This window comes from Agelaius tricolor, unplaced genomic scaffold (genome assembly GCF_023055355.1).
Source record: "Agelaius tricolor isolate 1412-34295 unplaced genomic scaffold, bAgeTri1.0.p SCAF_10, whole genome shotgun sequence".
Classification (NCBI taxonomy): Eukaryota; Metazoa; Chordata; class Aves; order Passeriformes; family Icteridae; genus Agelaius; species Agelaius tricolor.
This window is the reverse complement of record NW_027269270.1, coordinates 23092214-23108595: the sequence shown is the minus strand read 5'-3', so window position 1 is coordinate 23108595 and position 16382 is coordinate 23092214. Positions and strand designations below refer to the sequence as shown.

Genomic DNA, 16382 nt, shown 5'->3' with positions numbered 1-16382 from the left:
ACACTTGTGTTTATCTCTATTAAGTGTAGGGACTAGAAGCGGTTATGCTAATTTATTTACAAGTTGGAAATGCAGAAAGAGATGAATTTAATAAGTATAAAGAGAAAGAAAACACAATTAATTGAATTATTGCAAATAATATACATTATTTGACTTTTAATAAATTTTCATATATTAAGTGTTAAATGTGAAAAGCAGTGGCATTTACAACTCTCTGTGGAGGCTGATGGTTTGCTGATAATGTTACTTTTTCTGTATTATCAAAATGAGTTAATTAAGAATTTCAAGTCTAGTGCTTGACATGACCTATGGATCAAATATATATTTAGCTTCAGGGCTCAGCCATTTGGGTCTAGAAGTGCTCACAAAGTGAAACCTACTGAGCTCAAGACAGTTCTAACTGGGAATACTAATAACACGAGCATAATTCAGATATTCACATGCTCTTCTACCTGGGAAACCATTTGTTCACCTTGTTTGAAACTTGACACAGACTTCTAGTTGATCTTCCCCTGGCATTTACCAGGCTTTGAAATTAGTAAGTTAATATGCCTTCAGTGATAGATTCTGTTTATCATTGCATAAACTGCAATATTAAAAAATTTCCTTCCAAGTTGATGTGGATGAAGTTCTGTTTGACTTCAGAAGAAATTCTGCTGGACTCCCTTTGACTGAGGGAACGTCTCCCCTCACTCAGATTGTATAAAAATGAAGTGGTAAATCCACAGGGCAGGACCTCAGCTGACACAGCCTGACCCCAGTCCTCAGATTCTCTGCAGCTAGAGACAGAGCTCTCCTCTTCTCATGGAATTACTGGGACCAGGGTTATCTATCCACAAAAGAGGCAGAGATTCCCTGCTCAATAAGCCATGTCCTAAAGACACGTGGATGACTGTGTTTAATTCCTCCTGATCTCCAGCCAATGTCAATGTCACCCCCATAACACCAGAGGAGAGAACTTATTGGTTGCTTCATCTGGGACTCTGTAGAAAATCTGTAGAAAATCCCAAGACATTCAAAAGTCCTGAGCATTGATGCCAACCCTTTGTTTCAGTATGATTTGTTTGTTGCCAGTCCACTTGAAAAGTAGGCCTTAACTGAGGATGCTCAGTTGTGAAAATAATGATCTTTGAAATTAAACCTTTGATGCCTCATTTTATTTCTGAAACTGATTTTAACATCTTTGAACTGTGAGATTACATAAAGTATCTGCCTTTCAATTTTGTTCATAGTAGGTCAAAAATTATGGTGATAGAGGAAGTCTTATATTACATTGGACTTCTTCCAATATTAGTTATTTAACTTTGAGTATGCAGAGAGTGTAAATGGATCCATTTCATTATAGTGGTTTGGTTTTCATGTGAATCAAGCAAACATTGTTTAAATTGGGGAAATATCTTAGAATTTAAATTGCCAGCATTCAGATAGCTGTGGATTTAAATGTGGACAACTTATCTTACAAAAGATTGCATAGCAAGGTCTGAATGCCACCAGTTTAGAGAATTCTGAGACCCAGATGCCACACCAGAACTCAACTGAATACTATATTGACATCCTCTAGTGTTAGGCATTTAAATAAAGTTGTTTGATTAGGATTGAACAATTTGTACTTGAAATAGCCAAAACCCACTAGTTTTAGTAAACTGAAAGCTCTGTTGTTGGATTAGGAAGCATAAACATCTCATTTAGATATCTAAAACAATATAAATTTATAGATGCATCCGTATGAAAACATTCTGCTCCATCAGAAGCAGGCATAGGTTTCAGTTTGAGCAGTTTTGATACAAGTTTCTGTTTTTCACTTGTGAGCTAGAAATTGCCCATAACCTTTCAAAGAGCTTTACATTTCCATTTGTTTACTGAAGAAAAGATCTAGGATCTTTGAGGAGCACCTTGGAATATTTGTTTATACAAAAGTTGCTCCAAAGTGCTCATTAATAAATGCTTACAAAGGTCTCTCAGAATTAAGTAGATATGCCACTAGCAAAAAGACATATTGAATAATAAAAATGCTCAGTAATGCTCAGTATGCCTAGCATAATTTTGTGTAACTCTAAATTTGTTTATAGATTTTGACTTTATAATAGGCTTCAATGTATCTTTATGGTTTGCCAATGCACTCAATGGGAAGGTTCATTCTAATCAAATGGGGTATCAAAAAAATTAGCACGGGGACAAATCAACAAATCCCTGGCATTGTAAACATTGTAAAAAAGACAAATAATTGTGTTGCTAAGTTTCTTCTGCCTTGAAACTAATTCTCCATGGTTCAGCTGTTGGTTCCCAAGCCAGGTAGTGCTTCTAGTTTCTGCTGCAGTGCTGTCCTTCAAGGCAGACAAGGAGTGAGTGTGGGCAGGAAACAGGGCCAGCTGAGTCAGCTCTGTGCTGTGCCCATGTCTGGAGTAACTCACCAGGAGACAGGCCACTGAAATGTCTCATGTTATGAGAAATAGCTACAAGGAAGTTCTGGAAAATAAACTCTGCCTTCATCTTTCTTCATCAAAACCTGTTGAAGGGAAGGCTTTTATAGATAAGGATGGGACATGGCATTTGTGACTGCCTTTACTGGTATCTTTGAACTGACTATCTCTCTTTCCTGTGGGACAGACCATTTAATTCTTTTCAGGCTTTCCTAGGCTATAATAGCATTACAAATTATTTTCAGGAGTTTCTGTTGTCTCATATTTAGCAATATTGCTAAGTGATTGGCATCTGGGCACAGGTGGCTGCCTTTGCCCTTGCCATATGTCCTTGACATGGGAAGCTGTGCTGCTGACAAAGTGCCCCAAAAAAGGGACAGTCACCATGCCACTGGGTTAAACATGCTCTGGTGTTGATTGAGGACTTTTGTATTTCCAGAACATGACTGTACTTGGGACATATAAGAAACAGAAATTTTTGTGGAAAAAGTATTATAACTAGCTCTAGGTTAATCATTAATTATAGAGTTATTTGTGAAGTATTTTCCATCTTATATTTATATTATAGATAAATATTTATAATATATTAATAAATACATGTGTATGTATTTTATAATATTTTAATTATATATTTCTTAGAAAATAATTCCTCAGACTAAAAAGAAAGCCCTTTCAAGTAGTTAGCTCTCTCAAAATGCAAAGAATTGCAGAAAGTCAATATTACTTGCAAAAATATTAGTTTTAATCAAAACCCATTATCCATTAAGTATTTTCAACAAAAAATATTTACCAGGAATCATAATTAGTTTTCAGTGTTTTCTTTGCACCCTTCCCTGTTTGTTTTATACTTTCATACCATATTCTCTCATTTGAGTGACAGACTTTATTAAATACTGAGAGTGACTATTCACTGTGCAACCAGCCAAGACAGTCAGGCCTGAGGATCTCAAGAGATCCTTCCCAATCTATCTATTCTGTGATTTGGGTACCTTTTCTGAGGGGGAGACCTCAGTCTGTTTTGACGATTTCCCCAACTATTCCATGTAAATGGTTTTGCACAAGGATTATGAAGGAGCAGGGCTTGACAGGCGAGCAGTGCTTGATTTAGGCAAATTTGTAAAGTCTTTTTCTTTTATTCCCTGCTCTAGCACCTCATTTTTCTGAGTTCTCAGCTGATCTTACACAGCTGTAGCCCAAGAGGTGCCAGGTAACTACATTCATTTAAAATAGCTTCACACAGGATTTATACCCAAGAATTTTGCTGTACCTGATCTTTGGCTTCATGCATTACTGTGTAATTATGATCTCTTGTGCTTCATTAATTAATATTCATTTAAGCAACACAGGCAACAAAAGCACACAAATAGGTTTTAGCTGTCTACAATCCAAGATAGTCCTAAAGGAATAAAGTTATTCTTCAGGGTTCATTTATTTGTTTTTAAAAGTTGACAACTAAATCTCCAGATCAGGAAACACATGCACATTTACTGACATGAGACCAAATTGCATTCCTTGTAGCATTTCAACATCTTGTTTATTTGCAGTGGCAAATTTATCAGCTGAGAATCTGGACAGAAATACTACAAAATTTTATATACAAAAAAGGGAATCAATCTGCTAAAGAGAAAAATGAAAATGAATGTGCTTTTGGAAAGGCTCAATATTTTTTCCTTCACAAAATAGAAAAACTAAACATCTAATTTCATTATTTTTTAAGTATTTTGAGGCTACTTGATGTTTATTCAATAGGAGGACTTGCATCATCTCTCCTTTGGTGCATTAAGCGAATTTAGTATTTCACTTTTTGTGGCCAAAAATATGTCACTGGTGTGAGGAATAGCACAAACCCCATAAACTATAGACAAATTGAATTGTATTCTGTCATCTTCATGACCACAATCTCTATGCCTTAAAAAGTTGTAGCTGGCTCTATTTCACCCTGTGCTCAGTATTGATGAAGCAATAAAAGGTAGGTATTAACATCAAAGAACCAATAGTCAAATAATTGTTTAGCTGTGTGGGAGACATCAAGGCTGCAGTCAAAAGTACGTAAATTTGAAAACAGCATCCAAGTCCATGGCTGGAATCTGTGGAGAGTTGTCAGAAAGGGCAGGTTAGAACAAAATATCATATAGTGTAAACAATCAGAAACCATTATTCTCTCTCATGATTTATCTACTGTTAAAATTTTGTTCAGTGCTTTACAGGCAGGTCTGAAGACACAATAAGAAATCAAAGAGTGAAGAGACTTGTGCAGTACTTAATAATGCAGACATCACCATCTAAGCAAGCTCAGTGGGAATATATTTTGCTTTTCAGTTTAGGTCATGACACTCACAAACCACTGAAGGTGCACCTAAGCTTGCCAGGCAGGCTGTGAGCAGTGGTGTGGTTACTGATCCATGTTAAAGCTAACAGCTTCTGTCTGCTGGGCTGAGCAAGGAAGGTGCCCCTGCTCACACGTGGCTGGGAGCCACAGCAGGTGAAATGCAGGCACATATTCTCCCTATCTGCTGCCTCTGCAGTGAACCAGGGAGCTGAACCTGCATCTTCCACATCCCAAGTCATCATCCTGCTTCCAGGGAATACTTCACAGAGTGCCATTCCATAATGGATTGAAAAGCAGGTGTTTGCTCACCCCTGCCTTGCAGGCTTGTCCAAAGCAAGCAAGGACTGTGACTTAAGATAATTCTACAGAAATGTCATTTTGCTGCATACCTGTTTCTGGGCCAGAATTACAGGCATTGAGTCCAGCAGGCTTAGCCTGGGATTATTAAAAAGAGCTTCTTGGAGGCAGCTGATTTCCCAGCAACTCAAACTTCCTGAAGAAAATCTGGCAACAGTGATTATTCCATCATTAGAAGTCAAAGCAAAGCAGATGAAGATATGTCTCAGAAATCATACTGCCAGGAAAGGGTGATAGGCTGAATGTGGAGCAGAGACTTCCTCTCTGATTCCCTAAGATAAAAGAAAGCAAAGATTTGGAGTCCTGGCATTTCAGAATTACTTCCTTGGGACTACAGTTTGTCTGGGACACTTCAGACAGATTTAACACTCTGGACTAATATGTGGCAAGGTCCACATCACAGCACATAATTTCTCTAGCTACTATGAAACATCACAGGCTGTAGAAAGATGTTAACTTGTAGGGATGTCCCATAATTCATAGAAGGATTCAGCTGTTCTGTCTAAGAGGGTCAATTCCTCTGTCTACAGCCTCATTTACAGTAGCAATTACAGCTTAGATATGGACACTTAATCTTTTTTTCATTATTATTATTCTTTCTGAACAATAGTAATTTCCAGGTTGAGGACACACCACTCTAATCCCTTCTTTTCTCAAAGGCTGTATAAATTAAGGTTGTATCTTGTTTTGTAGCAGCCTCTACAGCTGATATTTGACTGTTTAAAAACAAAACAGAAAACAAACATACAAACTCCCAAACCAATCCCCCACTTTTTTACATCAGATTTAGCCCTCTATAAAATGGTGTCAAGAGACAAAAAGGAATATATAAATAATTTCCCATTACACATTCAACTGTTCATTGGAGAGTAACTAAAGGAAAAAATGCCTACTGTGGCAAAATCTGATAAAGAATATGTACATTCATACCTTATTTTGATCTTTATAAAAATGTGATTTGTTTTCTTGATTTCTAAGGCCATGGGCAGCTGAATAGACTAGCCTTAGAAAGTCAAGCTATTCCAGTTTGAAAAACCTGCAGACATGTCTTGAATCTCTGAATAATGAGGTAATCTTACCACAAGAGTAGAAAATTTACATTAAGATTATTTGAGATTGACTTTGACTCTCTTTGGATTCCAAATCTTCCAAGCACTCAGTTCTCTTATCAAGAGAAGTGAATTTAACCACTTCAAAAGAGGAGGTGGGGTAACCTTCCTGATGTGGGAGGGGGGAGGAAGAGGGAGAAGATTCTCATAAGGCTGAGCCTGCTTTTGAGATTGTCTCTATTTCTCCTCTTCCATCTCATTTTATATGTGTGTCTCATCCTCATCCCTGATTCAATGACTGCAATATTGTAGAAATATTGTACCACAAAGTGCAACGTGCCACAGCCTCCCCCATACCTGGCCTGATGGACCTACACTGAACGTTGCAGATGGGAAGTGGGTACAATAAATATGCTGAAAATCTTCTCTTTTTTTGCCATCTCTTTGATGAAACTTTCTGGAGGCTATGGCTACTTACCTGGAGTCAGACAGACTAAGTCTGATCCTTGTGTGTACATCAAGCTGATGGCAGCTTGGTATTCCTGTTGTGAATTTTTCTGGGGCAAAGTTATGTACAAATGAATGCATTAAAGATGCATTTGAAATGCAACAGTCTCTGCAGATTGTGTAGAAGCAATAAGGCTTTAAAGAAGAGAAATGGATCTGGAAATGCCAAGGTTCAACATTTGCAACAGTCCCAGCATGAGCACATGAGGGCTTCTTAATTAAAGGGGGATGAGGGGGGCAGGCAGGCTGCAATCACAGCGTGGGGTCTGCAACTACTCTGAAGATGGCACTTTATGATCATGAAATGTGCTCGTCTCACAATGATGCCTGCCTGCCTGCCTGCTTGGAGAGGTGATTATCAGGCTGGCAGAGGATCACACCAGCAAAACTCCTGAATCTGAATGCCACTCTCAGGTGAAGCCTGCCCTGGTCTCAGGGGGAGCACAAGAGGGTAATGCATTAAAACGTGGCAGCTCTTCTAGTTTGGGTGAAGCAGCTCCCTGACATTGCATTTTGTATCACAGCTTGCCCTGTGCATTTAACTTCAAAAACTTCTGATATGAGAAAGGAACTTAAAGAGAGTAAAACTTTGGGTATAAATAAGATCCATTGTGCCATAAGCAGGCAGCAATAGCACAGAAGCCAGGCTGCCTTTTGAGATTGCATGTGTCACAGTGTGGGACCTGGCAAATGTTTTAGACATCTGTGATGGCTTTCAACTGTTGAGAGAGCAAGACATTCAAACAGAGGCACTGGGGAGGTAACAACTTAATGAAAAAAGAACCCTGTGTGGGACAAGTTGTTGTCCCAGACTCTTGGAAGTTGTGATGATAAAGAAGAGGCTTTAAAAAGTCAGGTCATGTGCAACTTATTTGTTGCTGCTAAAATACACCTTTACAGAGCATATCAAAGCACCTCCCTCCCAAGGGCTGCTCACACCCTTTTGACCACAGAGACTTCCCATCACTGTAATTTGCACATCTGGGAAAACTGTCCTTAGTGATCAGTTAGTAGAAATATGAGGAGACCAACAGGCAGGCAGATGTGTTGCTGGATCCACTTTCGAGAGTGAGGCTGAAAGACAAAATCCAAGGTTTTTATTTTGCAATCAGAACAGCAGTCCCAATTAGACTGGTTATTACACAAATCACATGCAGAACAACTGTCTGGACCTTTGTAGGACACACTGCAGAAGTAAGAGGTGTAGGTGTATGGAGGGGAGTGTGTTTGTGTGAGTATCTGGGTGTTTATACAGGCTACTAGTTGAAACTGAAAGCTTTGGAATAGCAGGAGGGTGGTTTCTTTTTTTTTCTATTTCATAATTTTGTGTGTTATATAGGCCATTCCAGTATGAAGATATTGTTGTGGCCCAGGTGGTTTTGGGTCCTCCCTGAAACCTGTTGCTGAGGACTGAAACCTCTTTATCCATGAAAGAAGCTATTATTCCCTTCTCTGCTACTCAGGGATTTTGCTCAGAGATGCTGTTTGCAGTCTTTCTTCTCTGTGAAAACACAGTGATTCTTATTAGAAATAACATTAAATCAGTGCAGTGACTCAAATAGTAATTTAAATGGGAAATTGGAAAGTTTGTTCTAAACAATGTGGAGTGAAAAATCTTTCAAAGGAGAGCATAACATTGACTGGTGATACACAAATAGACAGGTGTGGACATAGAGAAAATATTTTGTGCAACTGTTTGGATACATCAAGATATGTGCAGATTGTGTTCAATCTGTCAAAACATATTTTTCCTTTTTCTGATTATTTTTAGAAGAAATTTTTGATGAAAAATGGAATTGTTTCAGGGTCCATGTGTTAATAAAACACTAAAACAGGTGTTTAAACTCTAAGAAACTAGAATCAGTAGACAACTCACCTGTTTAATCCTGAGTACTTAAAGGTATTCATGGAGTAGGGTACCTTGTTATCCAAAGAACAGAACTTCTAATGTCTTTGTTAATTGGTGTTATCTCATTCATTACAGTTATAATGAGTATTCACAAATAGCAAATCCTCTCTTTCTTATCTCTGTCAAAACATATGGTCCTAGCAAAGGAACCAAGATAACAGTAGCCTAATGCAGATGTCCTCTAAATTCAGGATACTGAGTGGTTACCTCCAAAGGAGCTGAAATGAGCCTTAACAAAACTTAACACTTTAGGTACTTGGTATGGTCATGAGGAACGAATTTTAAAGCCCATCTATTCATCCATCTGTAGATAAATTATGGGTAAGCATATTATGGTTTTAAAGCAAAAGACTTCATGTCCTGAGTAATGCATTTTATTCCAAAGGTCACAGCCTATAACAAGGGGTAGAACTTGTCAGGAATCTTCCAATAAAGTGTTTTTCATTGGAAAATGCCAGTTAGTAAGAAGCAGTATGGTTCATGAGTTTCTGTGGGCCTCTTGATGAAATTAATTTTAAAGCAAATCTAAATTTTCAAATATGAGCATTTCTTTTTGAAACCATTTCCAGATGAAGCAACTAAATTCTTTTGCATATCAGCTAAAATACATCTCAGAAAGATAAAAATTATGAGAACTGCAAAATCATATAACAGTAATATTTCATTTTTGTTTGCTATATTTATATTTATATTTACTCTTTTTTTGTGACATAGACTAAATATGAGGTAGAAAAATGTTTTAGATTCTCAAAAATTTTATATAGCCAAAAAAAACTATTTTAGGATAAAAAATTCCCACTTTTGTAAGTGACATCCTGGTGTACAGACAAGTCAAAACCCAGATCCCAAAAGATCAGTAGATATGTTTCTCTTGTTGATTTCATTGACACATTAAATGTTTGTCTTTTGCTTGGTCATAGCATCTTCCTCCGTAATAGTTTTATGTGGACCTGAGAGTCTAAATTCCTAATTTAAAGTTCCCTTGATCCTTGCACTTTGAACATTGTTAGTTGTGGTGCTATTTATCAAACATACAATTTTTGAAGTTCCGGCTGAAACTGCTTCCCAAGAGAAGTCTTTTCTTCTTCAGGCCTGACAGTACCATAAATTATTTTAAGATGTTATAACCTTCTGTATTTTCTAGTGAGTTATACTGCTAGTTAAAAAAGGCTCTATGTTTCTGAGGAGCCTCCAATTTGATTGTTTGCTGGGAGCAACATTGAGAAGAGAAAATGCAGCCGTTGGTCTTGAGCTCTGATATTGTCTCATAACAAATGGTCTCAATTAAAGACAATTCAGGAAAGTCCATGGAAATATAGTCAATTATCAAACCCCGAGAAAGAAATGCTTTGAGAACACAATTTGACTTCATTTTGCAAGGTATAAAAAAAAAATGCAATACAAATATGGCAGAAAAAACAGTCACACCAGGCAGAAAACAACAAAAAACAATGACTAGAAGACATTTTTTCTGCACTTGAAATTTCTTTCTGCATTTCATTAACAATTTTCAAGCTCCTTACTCAGAGTAAATGCTTGAATGAATGTTCATTTAGTTCTATCTAGTGTGTTTTGTTTCTCTAAAATCTACCCTTAATGCCAGCTGAGTAAGAACTTACAGGCAAGGCAAAGAACCTGAAAAGTTAAACAATTTTACATCATGAAGGGAAACGTCCTCCTGTCAAAACTCTGCTGGTTTTTGAGGCATGGAAATTTATCATCACTGCAATTATTATCATAGCTTCATTCAGCTCCTCCAGAATCATAAGAAAAGGGAGATGATGACATGATAAGAAGCAGTATTTGCTATAGTTATACTCATCCACAATGTAATAGCAGTTGCATAAAAGCTACCTAAAAACCAATGCATGTATTTTGAACAGAAATTAGTGTGTTACATCAGAAGCATTCTTCTAAGTTATTACTATTGTAAGCTGGTTCACTGCTTCCTTCTTATTCACAGTATTTCTGCTTTCAGAATTGCAGGTCCAAAGAGACACAAAGGCTGTGAAGTCTAAAAAATGCATTAATGGTTTGGTGGGGTCTTCTGTAAATGGATTGCAGACCAATGGTACAGCTCAGCCAGAGGAAGTTTTAACATTTCTAACTACTCAGGCTGAGAATAGAAGTAAATAAGTGTAAACACTATTTACATCAAGATACATCTGCTGGAAATGTTTCTATAGAAAAAGGCTCTATGAATCTCCATTAAATTTTACTCCCATTTTCAGTGCTAAGAGAAAAGAGCTTTGTTCAGTGAGAGGTGGGAGGGTGCTTCTAGCCATGAGCCACTGGCATAATCCAGCAAAACTCCTCTTAGCTTCTTCCTTCCTCAGCCAATAACTCCAGCATGTGCTTAACACCCACCCTGTGGGATTGGGACACACAATGACAAGGACCTCTATTGATCAAGGCCAAAATAGCTAGCACTGTATTTAATTGCCTCACTTTAAGGCAGGCTGGTTTAAAAATGTTTTTCTAGTTGCTCCCTAGGCTGCCTGGCATATTTTTGGCTGCTACAAGCCAATAAACAACAAAAGTAACAATCATAATAAATAGTAAATATTTAATATAGTAAGAACAACACTGCTGAGTACATGTTATTTTGAGTGATAGATGTGTATTTATTAGTGATATTAACTAAATAGAGAGTGACTTGCAGTTTCTTTAATAGCCACAGAATTAATCACACAGATTAATAATGTTGCCACGCACAGCAGGAAAACGATTTCTTCTCAGCACTGACTTTCTTTTTGCTAAGAGTTTTCAGCCAAAATATGTGGTGACACAGGAACAAGTTCCCAAGCTTCTGAAAACTGATTTTCAGTTTATACATTCACTTCAGAGACTGAGTGTTCCCATTCAAGTGGGGATCTGGTCCTTCTGCTGAGAAGCCAAGAACTTTACTCAGCCCCCTGCCCTGGTGCAGTGGGGATTGCTCATCTGATGCTGGAGAATAGAAGTGGGAATTTCTCCACCCAAATGCATCCTGCAGTATGTGTAAAACACCAGTTTGTGAGAAAGGATGGAATATTTTTCTCTTATTCAAGAGAAACACCTCTTGAATATGAAGGTGATTGAGATTTAGGAAGCACAGCACAGAAGTGCCTTAGCTAATTCTTGATGTAGAAGACAGAAAGGAAATTAGCACAGCAGTGTGCCAAGGCCAATAGAGCCTGTCCTTGGCAAGGAGCACTGCACACTCTCTTTCCTGGCCAGATTATAAAGGAAACAAACTTGCCTATACCAAATTCAAGGGGTGTATTTTGTTGGACAAACTTTTATTTCTGTGCAGTCCCTGCAATTGCAGCCGTTTTGACATGAAGATGAGGCAGATTGAATGGATGACTTGGTATCCATGAGCAATAATAGCTTTGGCATGAAACAGTAGTTTGGAAAGCCAGGTTATGCTTTCAAACATCTGTATTTGCTGCATCATTTGCTGGTTCATATAAAGGCCAGTTGAAACTGGACCCAGTGACAAGGTGTTATCCTGTGGGATCAAAGTATCATGTAACACCAAGTACTAACTATGGTTGGACAGCTGGGAAAGAAAGCAAGGTCATGAGCTTGCTATAAGAAAGCTTTACTTTGGAGTTAATAGTTTGCAGTAGCTTGAAATGAGGCAAGCATCCAGCTAAACTGAAGGCAGGCTTTTGTGCATACATTAGGTGCCAGGACAGTTTTACATACACTCAGAACCTTGCACTGCCTTTTGGGATGAGGAAAACAAAGTGGATTCCCTTTGAAAATGGAAAAAAAAATCCCAAACAAACAAATAAAACCCCAAAAAACAAGCCTCTTGTGCTACAGGTATGTTATGAAGCCATTGCTTTGCAGATAAGCCTTTCTAACAACCATATTGAATAGAAAGGCACATATCAGGCAGCTTTACATCAAAGTAAATTCTAAAAAACAGTGTAATTAAGCCAGAAAGGACTGGTATGTTTAAAGATGGGATTTCATCAATGATGAAAGATTGCATTATTTCTTTCAGGGAGTCCTATAATAAACCTTATTAAAATTTTTAAAATAAACAAACAAATAAATAAATACAAGAGTGAATGATGAATGAATGATAGTATTTTCTATGTATTATTCTAATAAAAAATAATTTTCACTTAAAGCTAGTTCTTATATTTTCAAACATAACAAAATTGGATTTCCATCACATGTAAAAATTCCTTTTTTGAAATTTCTTTTCCCTCACAAAAACCTGCATTTTAAGAACTGCAAAAAAACCATACCTTTGCCAAAATTTTTATGCTTCCTAACAGAATTTAAGTATCTAAGGAGGAAAAGCAAGCAGACAATACTTGTATTGAAATGAAAAGAAAGAATTTCAGTGGATTCAATATCATTCACTTCTCAGACAAAAAGAAAATAGCCTGTTCTTCAGTTTTAAAAAGAGATTATTTGTCTGAAAGTTTGACCAACAGTAAGAGAGAAATGTTACATTTCTTCCTCGGCTCCAGAGCATCATTTAAACTGGAGGAAGTCCTAAAGTATCCCTTGATTAGCATCATCAACCTCTAATAAAGAACTTCATCAATGTTTTGTCCATTCTAGTGGCAGTGGGCAAAAAAATCAGTGATTCATTGGTAGTATAGGCCCTAATATCCCTCCAGCCCTCTTCACCATTAATTTCCCATTATCTGTTATTCTCTAAGCTCAATAAAGGGCAGCACTGAGCCCCATTAAATGATGATGTTGTGCGGTGAATGGGCAGCAGAAAAGTAGATAAACTAAGAGCCTGACCAAGGCTCATTGCAGTAAATCAGATTTCTTTTATCCCATGGACTGGCTGAAGCCTGTCTGTCCCCTCCTACATTCCCCAATCCCTGCACACCTGGGCTGCTGCCACAGTGCACCAGTGCTTTCTGCCAGAGCTCTGAACCAGCCTCGGAATCAGCGCACTTCCAAAGGAGCTGAAGCGTCAAGTTGGTTTGCAAGTTGGTTTTTGAGTTGGATACATTTTAAGGAACATGGGAAAAATAGTTGAGAATTTGATTTCTACAGCTCTAGGAAAGTGTTTTGTTCTTTCACATAATTGTGGAAAAGTCTAAGAATAAATCAAAATGCTGTTATTGTGGTGAAGAGAACAGGCCAGTCTGCCTCTATTCACAGGAAGAATGAATTTTAAATTATGCAGGTCAGACACTTAGATTGCTCAAATGTGATATCTTAATTTTTTATTGTCTTTTGGAGGAAGGAAACCTTGTTTCATCCCATTCAAAATCTAAAAGTTGTAATAAGTGCTTTGAATGGAACCACATCATTATTTTTTCATACTCCTGAAGAAAAAGGGAAGAGTAAACAAAGAAACAGGACAGAGTCCTCATAGACCTTCAGAGGGATAGATGTGTGCTAAGTTCAGCCCTGTAAAAAGCTTTAGCATCTTGTCTCAGCTTGCCCTGAGCCAATGAAGAGCACAGATTAATCACTCAGGGAGTGATTGTTCCTAACCAGACACCAGTGCATGTGCTGATTATAAAGTAGGTACAGCAAAACCTGAATTTCTCCTTCTTCTCTCCACTGACTATAGAGGAGTACTAGAAAGCTAGATTGACCTGGGCATTGATTTAGATAGAAAATGTGAAGCTGATGGGATATTAAGTTTTTAGTAAAATTATCCCTGCCACAAAAAGTGAATGGCTACCCCCAGGTTTTTAGAATCCTGTAGCAGCTGAGAGGCTGTCAGGGTCATTGCAAAACTGTGGAGGGGGTGTTCTAAGGAGATCTAAGTAATGCTGCAAATCAGCAAACTTCATCATATTTTCTGGAAGTTTATTTAGCCAGAAAAAACCCTAGTCATTCACTGCTCTGTGAGGGAGGATTTCTTTAAGTGATAACTACTGGGAGAAGAGCAAATATCCAGGACATCACTCATGGAATATGTGGGAACACAGAAAAACTCATCAGAGTCTCATATGCTATGTGGAATGAGAAACTAAAAGTCAACAAATAAACAATAAAGCTCAAAGAACTTGCTCAAAGTTGTCTTACGCGATCTGTGGCACCCAGAGCTACCAACAGAACTTTTTCATTTTGCACTGACCAAGCACTGGAACAGGTTGCCCAGAGAGGTGTGGAGTTTCCCTCACTGAAGATGTTCAAGAACTGCCTGGATGCAATCCTGTGCCACGTGCTCTGGGATAATCCTGCCTGAGCAGGGAGGTTGGACCAGATGACCACTGTGCTCCCTCCCAGTCTGGCCCATTGGGCATTCCCCTCCATCACTAAATGCTCTGTTAGCAAATAGTGATAGAACTGTGGTACAGTGGGGCTCCACTGCCAGGTCTTCTGGCACTTCATTACCATTTTCTTCCTTGTCTTGCTTTGTCTGCTCTAGAGAAAGTTATTATTATCATCATTAGAGTTCTTCATGGATTCATGACCTCTCCCATGAGTCCCTAAAAAAAACAGATGAAGCAGCTGCAGAATTTCCCTAGGTAAGTGAAGAGGAAAATGCCACAGACCTTTCCTGTTTCCTTGAGAACAGACAATGTTTGTTTGGCACTTTTCTCTTTGCTTGCTTGCTTGCAAAAATAATGAGCCCTTTCCTTGTAAGGTATTTTCCCAGATTATGCAGAGTAGTAGATTCCAAGCCCTAGTTCACATTTGTCCACAGAAACTAATGGATATGTGAAAGTCTATGCAAAGAGAGCTTCTGAGTCCATGGAACTTTTTTGTCCCCACACTGCCTTAGTTCAGTGGAATTAACCATGTCTTCTTTTATACAAATTTCATGCTGAGGCAACTCAATTTCAAACTTGAAATTCAAAGTGAGTCAGGACAATCTACTTCAAAGGAGAGTTTTCTGGCTCACATACATAAGTTAAAGAAATAATAGATCTGTATGCTTTAGAAAGGGTTAAGTAAAGAGATCTTTGTGAAGCAGGATCAATTGCTCTTGGTTTTCAGAGCACAGAAGAGTTTTGAAGGGACAGGTGATAGTTGTGCATTCCACAAGTAGTTCCAGATCAGGCCACACAGATTGCACAAAGCTCCCTGCCAGAGGGGGTTCAGAATAAGCTGTATGCAATCCTCTCATCTGATACTGACCCACTTTTTTGGTTTATTCATATACCCAAGACATTGGTTTGGTTGAGATGGGTAAAGAGAATGGAACTCCTGGTATTCACTTCCTTTCCAGCTTTCCAAAATGTTGATGGACTCCATAGAAACAAACAGGCATCAGTGATGTTATCAAGAGCTTAAACTAAAAGTTTCTTTAGAGCCTTCCTTTTTTTTTTTTTTTTTTAATATATTCTCTTACTATTCCACTTATCTGAATGGGAGATTGAACTGCTCTTCATGAAGATGCAAACCTAGAGTAGCTGTGACATGTTAAATAAAATTACTCCATGCCTTTATTTAGGGAAATGATCTGGCATTATTTCTAAACAGCAAAAGAAATACCTGGAACCTATCCCAGAAAAAAATTAATTTATGGTAACAAATCCATGTTGTTCTCCTGTTTTTCCTGGCATTATAGTGAGGAGGGAGGAGGCAGTTGATATATTTCAGTGCACCTTTTTTTTCCTAAGGGTAATGAGACAATTACATCACAAAACATCACTGTCCCTTCATGAGCACTGATTTAAAAATTTATATAGTAGCAACAATTACTGCAATCAGACTCTGTATGCTCAACACTGCATATATAAACCCCTTAAGAAAGAACTTAGCTGCACAGAGAGATGACTGGAGAAGAAAACAGACCAAGTTGCTGAGTCTGTATACAAGAGGAATAAGGTAGAGAATACAGAAATTCTGTTTCATAGTCTGCTTCAGATGATAATGTAATT

At 37.9% G+C, this 16382-nt stretch overlaps 1 protein-coding gene across 1 annotated transcript in view; it reads left to right on the top strand.

The window, feature by feature from the left end:
- The window catches only part of CNTNAP5 (contactin associated protein family member 5), a 410986-nt gene that overhangs the window by 90442 nt on the left and 304162 nt on the right, over positions 1 to 16382 (top strand). The gene's annotated exons all lie outside the window — the stretch shown is intronic.